We start from the raw sequence: 9,818 nt of genomic DNA, 5'->3' as shown, positions 1-9,818 counted from the left end.
AAAATACCATACCAAATACTTTGAATCATTCCCAGAATCAATATCCAGGGTAATATTTCCCAATTGCTAAATTTCCAGCAATCAAAACTGGAATATCATATTCCAGTCTTAACAGATTACCTAAAAATGACAATTTCTTATCCAGAGATTCTATTTATTTTTTTAAAATAATTTTTTATTGATTTTTCCATGGATTCTACTTCTAACACTATATCTTTAACAATTTTTCATATTTCGACCCTCCTCCCCTGGACTTCCCTCATACTCACATTTGTTTTATTTCCCTATTGTTCACCTTGCGTATTTGATGTTTCCCCAAAATTTCCTCAATACATATAGTCTTATTTTTTGTTGTAGACAGTTGTGATTGTTCACTCAAACCCTGCCAATGAGTCCATTTCTTTATGTTGCCTCTTCATATATGTTGTAAATGGTTCCCATTCTCTTTTAAAGTCTTTGTTGTCCTTTTCATGTAATTTTTCTGTTAGTTTTGCCAGTTCTGCATATTCCATAAGTTTCCCTTGCCATTGTTCTTTCGTGGGTATTTCTTCTGTCTTCCAAGTTTGTGCTAATAAAATTCTTGCCGCTGTTGTTGCATACATAAATAATTCCCAGTTTTCTTTTTTTACATCTTGGTCTAAAATTCCTAGAAGGAATGCTTCTGGTTTCTTAACAAAAGTCTTTTTACACAGTTTTTTCAATTCATTATATATATATCATTTCCCAATAATTCCTAATCTTTTTGCATCTTGCAGGATGCCTTTTTTTCTAAAAAGAAAAAAAAAAAACAAGATCTATCCCTCACTTGAGGAAGAGGCCGATGCCCTACTGCCGCCATTGGCGAAGCCTTCAACATCAGCCACAGAGGGCAGGAGGAAAAATCAAGTTGCACCCAAAAACAAGATCTACCCCTCACTTGAGGAAGAGGCCGATGCCCTACTGCCGCCATTGGCGAAGCCTTCAACATCAGCCACAGAGGGCAGGAGGAAAAATCAAGTTGCACCCAAAAACAAGATCTACCCCTCACTTGAGGAAGAGGCCGATGCCCTACTGCCGCCATTGGCGAAGCCTTCAACATCAGCCACAGAGGGCAGGAGGAAAAATCAAGTTGCACCCAAAAACAAGATCTACCCCTCACTTGAGGAAGAGGCCGATGCCCTACTGCCGCCATTGGCGAAGCCTTCAACATCAGCCACAGAGGGCAGGAGGAAAAATCAAGTTGCACCCAAAAACAAGATCTACCCCTCACTTGAGGAAGAGGCCGATGCCCTACTGCCGCCATTGGCGAAGCCTACACCATCAGCGGCAGAGGCCAGGGCGGCAGAGGCCAGACCCCTAGTCTTGCCAGGGCTGGGGCAGCCCCAGACCAGCACTTTTCAGCAGGCAAGCAGGCAAGACAGCAGGCAAGACCCAAGCAGGGAAGACTCAAGACAGCAGCGGCCCTTGTCCCTGCCCAGCAAGCAAGACCCAAGCCAGCAGCGGCCCTCAAAAAAGAAGAGCCTTGCGGACTCTGGGCCAGCGTTCCCAGGTGAGTAGGCAGAACCAGATCCCTTTTGGGTTCCCCTTGGCCTTAGACTTGGTGTTTACCTCTACGGATGTTGGTGATCTGACACTAACAAAAGAAGTGCCATGGTCAGATCACTTCCTGGCACAACTGGACTTCTCCGCGACCCTTCCCCTCTGCAGGGAGGTGGGACCGATTCGGATGGTCCGACCCCGCTACTTAATGCATCCAACTGGTTTCCAGAGAGTGGTAGGGGATGTTTTATCCCAAGTTGATGGCCTCTCGGCTGATTCCCTGGTGGCCCCTTGGAATGCGGAGTTAACCAGGGCTATTGACTGTCTGGCTCCGAAGCGCCCTCTCCGATTGCATGGAGCCCGGACAGCCCTGTGGTTTTTCCCGGAGCTGAGGGTGATGAAACAATCGTTGAGACGGCTAGAGCGCCGGTGGCGGAAAACTCACTCTGAATCAGACTGGACACGGGCTAGAGCTCAACGTCGAGCCTACCAAGTGGCAATGGCGACAGCAAAGAGGGCCTTCTTCGCCGCCTCCATTGCATCTGCACAAAACAGCAGCAGGAGACTTTTTCAGGTGGTTCGCAATCTATCGGAACCACCTGTACCACCGGGGCCTGGTAGGGACCCCAAGATCTGCAATGCTTTTGCAAAGTTTTTTGCAGATAAAATCGCTCAGATTCAGAAGGAGGTAGACTCCACTGTGGGAGCAGGGCCAGGGCGGGAGAGTGCTAGAGTTCTGTCTAGTCCTGTTACATGGGATCAATTCCAATCTGTTACCTCCGAGGATGTGGACAGGCTGCTTGGACGAGTGAAACCAACCACCTGTCTCCTGGATCCTTGCCCATCCTGGCTAATAAAAGCGAGCTGGGAAGGGCTGGGCGATGGGCTTCATGGGGTGGTGAATGCTTCTCTCTGTGAGGGAGCCTTCCCAGACCCACTGAAAGAGGCGGTCATTAAACCGCTTCTTAAAAAAAAAATCTTTAGACCCGGCCAATTTGGCCAACTATCGCCCAGTCTCAAATCTGCCATTCTTGGGCAAGGTGATTGAGTGGGTGGTTGCCAGACAACTCCAAGCATGCCTGGAGGATGCAGACCATTTGGATCCCTTCCAATCGGGATTCAGGCCTCACCATGGGACTGAAACTGCCTTGGTTGCGCTGGTTGATGATCTCCGGCGGGCTAGGGACAAAGGTGAGAGCTGTTTCCTAGTTCTGCTGGATCTCTCAGCGGCCTTTGACACCATCGACCATAACATCCTTCTGCACCGTCTAGAGGGGTTGGGAGCTGGGGGCACTGTCATACAGTGGTTCCGCTCCTTCCTCCTGGGCCGTGTTCAGAAAGTGGTGGTGGGGGATGAGTGTTCAGACCCCTGGGCTCTCACTTATGGGGTGCCTCAGGGTTCTGTCCTCTCCCCCATGCTTTTCAACATCTACATGCGGCCGCTGGGAGAGATCATCAGGGGGTTTGGGCTGGGTGTTCATCAGTATGCAGATGACACCCAGCTCTACCTCTCATAGAATCATAGAATCATAGAATCATAGAATCGTAGAGTTGGAAGAGACCACAAGGGCCATCGAGTCCAACCCCCTGCCAAGCAGGAAACACCATCAGAGCACTCCTGACATATGGTTGTCAAGCCTCTGCTTAAAGACCTCCAAAGTAGGAGACTCCACCACACTCCTTGGCAGCAAATTCCACTGTCGAACAGCTCTTACTGTCAGGAAGTTCTTCCTAATGTTTAGGTGGAATCTTCTTTCTTGTAGTTTGGATCCATTGCTCCGTGTCCGCTTCTCCGGAGCAGCAGAAAACAACCTTTCTCCCTCCTCTATGTGACATCCTTTTATATATTTGAACATGGCTATCATATCACCCCTTAACCTCCTCTTCTCCAGGCTAAACATGCCCAGCTCCCTTAGCCGTTCCTCATAAGGCATCGTTTCCAGGCCTTTGACCATTTTGGTTGCCCTCTTCTGGACACGTTCCAGTTTGTCAGTGTCCTTCTTGAATTGTGGTGCCCAGAACTGGACACAGTACTCCAGGTGTGGTCTGACCAGAGCAGAATACAGTGGCACTATTACTTCCCTTGATCTAGATGCTATACTCCTATTGATGCAGCCCAGAATTGCATTGGCTTTTTTAGCTGCCGCGTCACACTGTTGGCTCATGTCAAGTTTGTGGTCAACCAAGACTCCTAGATCCTTTTCACATGTACTGCTCTCAAGCCAGGTGTCACCCATCTTGTATTTGTGCCTCTCATTTTTTTTGCCCAAGTGCAATACTTTACATTTCTCCCTGTTAAAATTCATCTTGTTTGTTTTTGCCCAGTTCTCTAATCTGTCAAGGTCGTTTTGAAGTGTGATCCTGTCCTCTGGGGTGTTAGCCACCCCTCCCAGTTTGGTGTCATCTGCAAATTTGATCAGGATGCCCTTGAGTCCATCATCCAAGTCGTTGATAAAGATGTTGAATAAGACCGGGCCCAAGACAGAACCCTGTGGCACCCCACTAGTCACTCTTCTCCAGGATGAAGAGGAACCATTGATGAGCACCCTTTGGGTTCGGTCAGTCAGCCAGTTACAAATCCACTGAGTGGTAGCATAGTCAAGACCGCATTTTACCAGCTTCTTTACAAGAATATCATGGGGCACCTTGTCAAATGCTTTGCTGAAATCAAGGTAGGCTACATCCACTGCGTTCCCTTCATCTACCAGGCTTGTAATTCTGTCAAAAAACGAGATCAGGTTAGTCTGACATGACTTATTTTTCAGAAATCCATGCTGACTATTGGTGATCACAGCATTCCTTTCTAGGTGCTCACAGACTGTTTGCTTAATGATCTGCTCCAGAATCTTCCCTGCTATTGATGTCAGACTGACTGGGCGGTAATTATTTGGGTCCTCTCTTTTCCCCTTTTTGAAAATAGGGACAACATTTGCCCTCCTCCAGTCTGCCGGGACTTCGCCTGTTCTCCAGGAATTCTCAAAGATGACTGCCAGTGGTTCTGAGATCACATCTGCCAGTTCTTTTAATACTCTTGGATGCAGTTCATCTGGCCCTGGAGACTTGAATACATCTAATCTAGCCAAATATTCTTGTACTATCTCCTTAGTTATTCTGGGCTGTGTTTCCTTTGCTGAATCATTTGCTTCAAATTCTTCAGGTCGGGCATTGTCTTCTTTATCAGAGAAGACTGAGGCAAAGAAGGCATTGAGGAGTTCAGCCCTTTCTGTGTCCCCTGTTTGCATTTCACCATCTTCTCCTCTGAGTGACCCCACTGTTTCTTTGTTCTTCCTTTTGCTACGAACATACCCATAAAAGCCTTTTTTGTTGCTTTTAACCTCTCTAGCAAGCCTGAGTTCATTCTGTGCTTTAGCTTTTCTGACTTTGTGTCTACACGTGCTGGCTATTTGTTTGAATTCCTCTTTGGTGGTTTCCCCCCTTTTCCATTTTTTGTACACATCCTTTTTTAATCTTAATTCAGTTAAAAGTTCTTTAGATAGCCACCCTGGTTTCTTTAGGCACCTTCCATGTTTTCGTCTCATTGGTATTGCCTGACGTTGTGCTTTTACTATCTCCGTCTTAACAAACTCCCAGCCATCATGAACTCCCTTTCCTTTTAGTATTGCTGTCCATGGGATCTCACCCAGCACTTCCCTAAGTTTTATGAAGTCGGCTTTCTTAAAGTCAAGAAATTGAGTCCTAGTATGCTTGGCTGCTACTGTCCGCTGTATAGTAAACTTCAGAAGAGCATGATCACTCGCGACTAATGATCCTTCCACATCTACCCCACTAACCAGGTCATCAACATTGGTTAGGACCAGGTCTAAAATGGCTGTTCCTCTTGTTGCTTCTCCCACTTTCTGGACAATGAAGTTGTCTGCAAGGCCAGTGAGGAATCTGTTTGACCTTATGCTCTTGGCTGAGTTTGACGTCCAACAAATATCCGGGTAATTGAAGTCCCCCATTACTACTATCTCCCTTCCTTTTGCATGCTTGGCCATCTGTTCCAGGAAGGCATCATCTATGTCCTCCGTTTGGCTTGGGGATCTATAGTAAACTCCCACAATGAGGTCTCTGTTATTCTTCTCTCCCTTAATTTTGACCCAAATGCTCTCACTTTGGCTTTGAGGTTCTAAATCTTGGATCTCTTCACAGGTATACACACCCCTGACATATAACGCCACTCCTCCTCCTTTCTTGTCTGGTCTGTTTCTCTGAAATAGATTGTATCCCTCCATTATTGCATTCCAATCGTGGGACTTATCCCACCAGGTTTCAGTGATGCCTATTATGTCATATTTAGTTTGCTGTACCAAGAGCTCAAGCTCATCTTGTTTATTTCCCATGCTTTGCGCATTAGTGTACAGACATTGAAGTCCATTAATCATTCCCCCGTGTCTCTTATTTAAGGATTTTTTCCTCCCTCCACTAGGTCCGCGTGCTGTTTGCTCCATTTGGTCTATGACATTTGGATGATCATCTTCATTAATTGATAGACTCCTACCTTCAGGAGCACTGTCTCCCTCCCCCACATTAGTCAGTTTAAAGCCCTCCTGATGAGGTTTCTGAGATTTTTGGCAAAAACATTTCTCCCAACCGTTGTGAGGTGCAGCCCATCACTTGCCAGAAGTCCATCTTCAAGAAACTGCAGTCCGTGATCTAAGAATCCAAACCGTTCCTGTTTACACCATTTGCGAAGCCAGCTGTTCACTTCCACTATTTTCCCCTCTCTCCCTGGGCCACGTCGTTCAACTGGGAGGACAGACGAGATGACAATTTGTGCATTTAGTTGCTTCAATTTCCTGCCGAGAGCCTCGTAGTCTCTTTTGATCTTCTGGAGGCTATTGCTTGCAGTGTCATTGATTCCCACATGAACCAAGAGGAAGGGGTATTCGTCAGTGGGTTTTATGATTCCTTGCAGTCGTTCAGTTACATCTTGGATCTTAGCCCCGGGGAGACAGCACACTTCCCGAGACATCTTGTCAGGCCCACAGATCACTGCTTCTGTTCCCCTCAGTAGGGAATCCCCTATCACCACTACACGCCTCCTCTTGGGTTTGGTCGGGGTTCTTCCGTGAGCTGTCCGTTCCAAGGTCGCCTGCACATTCCCTGAGGACTGACTTTGCTGCTCGTCTTCATATACCTGATCGACTGTAATGAGGGAGAGATCCTCAAATGGAGTCTGCTCTTCGTCTTCCATGCTAGGGGAGAGGACCTCAAAGCGATTGTGTATTTCTAAACAATCAGAGTGAACCCTGGGCCTCCTACTTCTTTGAGTCACGTTTCTCCATATATCTGGCTCCTGTGTTGGTGAACTAGCCTCCTTCTCAGGGGAGTCCCCTGTCTCCTCCCTGGTGGAGACGGTGTGCTCTGTTGCTTCCAAGAAGAGCTCCAGCTCTCTAATTCTTTGGAGCGTAGCTACACGTTCCTCCAGTTGCTGGACTTTGTCTTTTAAAAGGGCAATCAACATGCAATTGCTGCAGGTAAAGCTGCCTGCAACCTTTGGCAAGATGGCAAACATTGCGCAGGAATCACAGGCGACTGCAGCTGTTCCCTCCCCTTCCATCTTGAGATCGTGTCGTTGGGGGTGGCTACAGAGGTCCTCCATTATAAAAAGCTTGAGGACAGGACAAATAACTTCCCCCCCCCACACACAAAAAAAACCTAGGTCTCCCCCAACAAACGTTTGAGACTAGCTCCCCTAAATCTAAAAGATGGGTATAACTGCGCGCGCCACTAGGCGCGCGCCGCTGCCCTTCAGACTCTGATAAGCTCCTCCCACAGCTAATCCCCTGCCTCAACAGAAACCCTGCCCCCTCTGACCTTTACACAGGGAAAACAGCTAATCAGCCACCAAGAAACACACACACACAAGAAAACCCTTCTTGCTCCTTCTTCAACTGCTGCCCTTCAGACTCTGATAAGCTCCTCCCACAGCTAATCCCCTGCCTCAACAGAAACCCTGCCCCCTCTGACCTTTACACAGGGAAAACAGCTAACCAGCCACAAAGAAACACACACACACAAGAAAACCCTTCTTGCTCCTTCTTCAACTGCTGCCCTTCAGACTCTGATAAGCTCCTCCCACAGCTAATCCCCTGCCTCAACAGAAACCCTGCCCCCTCTGACCTTTACACAGGGAAAACAGCTAACCAGCCACAAAGAAACACACACACACAAGAAAAAGAACCAGTGAAGGCGGTGAAGGTCCTGTGTGAGTGCCTGGAGGCGGTTGGAGGATGGATGGCGGCTAACAGATTGAGGTTGAATCCTGACAAGACAGAAGTACTGTTTTTTGGGGACAGGGAGCGGGTGGGTGTAGGGGATTCCCTGGTCCTGAACGGGGTAGCTGTGCCCCTGAAGGTCCAGGTGCACAGCCTGGGAGTCACTTTGGACTCACAGCTGTCCATGGAGGTGCAGGTTAATTCTGTATCCTGGGCAGCTGTCTACCAGCTCCACCTGGTACGCAGGCTGAGACCCTACCTGCCTGCGGACTGTCTCGCCAGAGTGGTGCATGCTCTAGTCATCTCCCGCTTGGACTACTGCAACGTGCTCTACGTGGGGCTACGTTTGACGGTGACCCAGAAACTGCAATTAATCCAGAATGTGGCAGCTAGGCTGGTGACTGGGAGCGGCCGCCGGGACCACATAACACTGGTTCTGAGAGATCTGCATTGGCTCCCAGTATGTTTCCGAGCATGATTCAAAGTGTTAAAGCCCCAAACAGCCTCGGTCCTGTATACCTGAAGGAGCGTCTCCACTCCCATCGTTCAGCCCAGACACTGAGGTCCAGCTCCGAGGGCCTTCTGGCGGTTCCCTCATTGCGAGAAGTAAGGTTACAGGGAACCAGACAGAGGGCCTTCTCGGTAGTGGTGCCCACCCTGTGGAATACCCTCCCTTCAGATGTGCAGGAAATAAGTAGCTATCCTATCTTTAAAAGACATCTGAAGGCAGCCCTGTTTAGGGAAGTTTTTAACATTTAACGCTGTATTGTTTTTAATACTTGATTGGGAGCCGCCCAGAGTGGCTGGGGAAATTCAGCCAGATGGGCGGGGTATAAATAATAATAATAATAAATTATTATTATTATGATACAAGGCTGGGGTCTCTCTTGGTTTCCTTGATGTCTGGGTGCAAGTCCCCCCCACCCCACCCCTCCTTGTTATGAGGCGTGTAACATGGAGCAGGGACTTCCGGGTGGCTGCCCCTGTTCTGCATTGCTGGGGGTTGGACTAGGTGACCCCGCAGGTCCCTTCAGACGCTACAGTTCTATGATCCCTGTTCAGATATGGCATGCACCCGCTCATTGCAACAGGCGAGAAGCCCCCTGAGGAAGAACTTGCCGTCTTTTCTCGTGTATAAGACGAGGTTTTTTACCCCCCAAATCAAGTGTCAAATTGGGGCTCCTCTTCTACAGGGGGAGTGCTGAGGGGGGACGGGCGCTTGGTTGTAGCTGCCAGGAGCAGATTCCCAGCCGTGATTTCTTTGCTGTGGAAAGGGCTGTTGTCGACTGGCAGACGATAGGTGACTTGGTGGTTGATGCCTGCAACTGTGCAATTTGATTAATGGCTCCCTCCCCCCAAATAAAACTCAACCACTCTGGGCAACCCCTCCCCAAAAAAGCTTAACAAGTCTTGGCAATCTGCCCCCATTTCCAAATTTTGAGTGCCCAAAAATATGGAGCATCTTATATATGGGGGCGTGTTATACATGGAAAAATACGGTACCTTTCCCTCTCATCCGCCTCATTTACTCACCCCTCTCTCTCTTTCTTTCTGAAGAACTCTCTGATGAAAACTTCAAGTTCCTGTGGATGGGTAAGAAAATGCTGGGGGGAGGAAGAACAATCCCAGAAGCTATGGAGAGGATGGATGAAAAGGAGATTTTGGACACCATCCTCCAACACCTCCAGACATCTCCCCAGGTGTGTGTGATGCAGGGTGGATTTGATTGAAATCAAATCAATTTAAAACATATTTTTACATTCTTGCTTGTATAATCTTAATATTTACAACCAGATGAAGGTTTCATTTTGGGAATAATAAATTTCCAGAGTAGTTTTTACTACTGATTTGGTTATACTGTTAGAAATGCATAGACAGATAATTATGAAATTATTGTGGGGTATAATAAGTTAACTGTGTACAGACGCTTCAGGTTACCGACTCCGCTAACCCAGAAATAGTACCTCGGGTTAAGAACTGCCATCGGCTCAGGGGCGAGAGGGGAAAAGCCGGGTGGATTACAGAGAGCCCCCAAAGATGGTGGGAAGCAGCAGTTCCTCAGCGGAGGAAGGAGAGGAG

At 47.9% G+C, this 9,818-nt stretch overlaps 1 long non-coding RNA gene across 1 annotated transcript; it reads left to right on the top strand.

Moving 5' to 3' along the window:
• Positions 1-1,447: 1,447 nt before the first annotated feature.
• LOC309529102 lies at positions 1,448-9,579 on the top strand. The gene is made up of 2 exons (XR_014218077.1): positions 1,448-1,528; positions 9,297-9,579. It is a non-coding gene; the product is annotated as an uncharacterized lncRNA (long non-coding RNA).
• The last annotated feature ends 239 nt before the right edge of the window (positions 9,580-9,818 follow it).

This window comes from Podarcis vaucheri (genome assembly GCF_965113315.1).
Source record: "Podarcis vaucheri genome assembly, chromosome: 1".
NCBI classification, from domain to species: Eukaryota; Metazoa; Chordata; class Lepidosauria; order Squamata; family Lacertidae; genus Podarcis; species Podarcis vaucheri.
This window is presented reverse-complemented; position numbering and strand designations above follow the sequence as displayed.